The sequence below is a fragment of the Uloborus diversus genome, chromosome 10 (assembly GCF_026930045.1).
Source record: "Uloborus diversus isolate 005 chromosome 10, Udiv.v.3.1, whole genome shotgun sequence".
Lineage (NCBI taxonomy): Eukaryota > Metazoa > Arthropoda > Arachnida > Araneae > Uloboridae > Uloborus > Uloborus diversus.
Genome location: NC_072740.1, coordinates 74,441,149 through 74,443,681, shown reverse-complemented (window position 1 = coordinate 74,443,681; position 2,533 = coordinate 74,441,149). Strand labels below are relative to the sequence as shown.

The window sequence follows — 2,533 nt, the reverse complement described above, 5'->3', positions numbered from 1 at the left end:
TTTTCTTCATAATGTTTTAATAATAATAATAATAATAATAATAATAATAATAATAATAATAACATCAGATTAATTTCCTCATAACTTTGCTAGTCTAATATTAATTCATTGTATTTTACATGAAATTAATACATGGGAGTAATTAAATTTAAAAGTTTTGCAAACCAAACTCACTTTATTTAATTTTTTGCTCGACTTTGAATTTTTAACGTTTTGTTTTTTAAAAAACATTTTGAACTTTTTTTTTTTTTTTTTTTTTTGCAGCGTTCCTCCGATTTGTTTGAAATTTTCATGATAAACAAAAATTAAAAGCAAAACCTTCTATATTTGGAAATTATGGTTTGTCTTTTAGAAGACAAAAATGTTACAAATTGCTCCAGTTCATCTTTAAAACTATTTGAATCGAGCTTTTATATTTATAGTCAATATCTTGAACCCCCCCCCCCTCGAAAACTACTTATGGATCGCACCATGCGTACAGAACTTTGCCAATAAAATTATTTTTTTCAATTTCTCTCGTCTTCCTTTAATAAGGTAATGGATATAGTCAGCCACGTCATTTCAAAGTTTTCCGTGGAAGGGGCGGGGTGGGGGGGGGGGGGGCAAAGGATACATACTCAAGACGGTTTGTAGGGGGGAAACCACAAAAATACATGCGCATATTGGTTGACATCATGTTTCTGAAATTCAGCTAGGGGGCGGTGTCAAGTTTTGTTCATTAAGTTTTCGTTTCCCTTCAGTATGGTTTATTGAAATTTTAATTTTCACGATTCAAAATTATAATGCTTGCAATTCAATTTTACTTAATCTTCAGAATTCAATTTCATTATTCCCCTCTCCTTCTCTTCCTGTCCAAAAGTGATTGAAATTTATTCCATCCTCAGTTGTGCCTAAGGAATGGGAGAGGGTTGGGGGCATGAGCAGGATGCGGGGCGGGGGATAATTTGAGCTAGTTTTTGATCTCGTTTTGAGGAGCTGTCCTTTTCTGGGGGGTTCTGAGTAGCATTTGAGGAGGTGCACCATCGCCCTTGGGGGGATGGGCACCCTTGCCATCCTTAAAAGTATGCAACTGCTTCAGAATGCACACACACAAAATGCCGTTGCGGAAAGCCAGTGAGTTATGCATTCTTCTGTTTACCCTGTGCTACTTTGTTAACAGAAAAAGTACACCAAACAATAAAATAATACAGGGATGACCGTGAGGAGGGAAGAGTTCTTGTTCATGGTACAAACTGTGCCGCTGAAATGTTTAGAATTGTAGGGGGGAGGGGGGTGCACTTTTAGAGGGCTTTCGATCTCCTTTAGCGAGAGTTCTCATTTGAGGGATGATATCACCCGTGGGAGGGAGGCACCTCTGAAAAAAAAAGCAATTAGGTGCAATAATTCTCAATGGCATTTTTCTTATAAAATCAAGTCTTGATACATAATTGTGAAATTAAATTTTGATGCTGCTTGAAACTGATTTCAATGCTGTTGATTTCTGCTTCCTTTTTACCCTTTAAATTCTAGCATGTGCGAATCTACATATCATACTATGTTTGTATTTGGCCGTACTTTTATAATTTAAAATATACGTTTCGCGAAGAAAACTGTAGTTCGTTGTACGACAGTTGTAAAACAACCCATTTTTAGGACCCTGGGAATGCTCAAAAATTACCCTCGGCGGGACTCGAACCCGCAATCCCCGGTTTAGGAGACCGATGCCTTATCCATTAGGCCACGAGGGCGACGAGAGGGAATAGTAATTAATGTAGTTAAGCACGCATTTCTCTTCCTCTTTCTTCATTGATTTTTTGACAAGTGTTTATGAGTTAGCAGTCAGCAAATAGTTCTTCCGTTTCACTTAACGAAATGGGTAGCGAAGCTATTATTTTTAATTTGGTAAGAAAAAGAGAATAATCATGAATTTATATTTTACATTACATAAAAAAAAGTGCTGAAACTTTCGTCTGTCATTAAAAAAAATGTTGATATTACTGTAACATTCAGGTAGGCCCGTCATGTCGAATTTTTCCGTGGAGGAAGGGAGGCGAAGGAAAAGAGCAAAAATCACGCCCACTTTCGTGTAAAAACATTAATTTTAAAATACAGGAGATCAATAGACGGGGTGCGTCCCCTCGAGTGGAAGTGCACCCCCCTCCGCGAGAGCCCCTCGAAAAATCTCCCTAAAAATTTCAATGGTGCAGTAACCCCACCCCCCCAGTGGGCACCCCTGCAATTGAACTTCCACCTACCCTCCCCAAATGACGGGCCTGCATTCAGGGGCAAATTTTCTTGTGGTAATAGACGGAATTTCGACTTTTATGTAAAATTCAATGAACATTTGAAAAAAGTGCAGCCGCTGATCTCCCATGCAATTCAGCCCTGAAAGATTAATTGCAATATATGAAACTAGGGGTGCCTATGAAGGAAGAAGGGTGGTCCATTTCCATGGCACAGACTGAGGCATTGAAATTTTTAGGGGGGTGGGGGGGTCATTTGGGGAAGGTTCTCGTCTGGGAGGGGGGTGCTCCACATCGTTTGAGGGGGGAAC

At 38.8% G+C, this 2,533-nt stretch overlaps 1 non-coding gene across 1 annotated transcript; it reads right to left on the bottom strand.

Annotated features, from left to right (window-relative positions):
- Positions 1-1,654: 1,654 nt before the first annotated feature.
- Trnar-ccu (transfer RNA arginine (anticodon CCU)) lies at positions 1,655-1,727 on the bottom strand. The gene has a single exon. It is a non-coding gene; the product is annotated as a tRNA-Arg (tRNA).
- Positions 1,728-2,533: the final 806 nt, after the last annotated feature.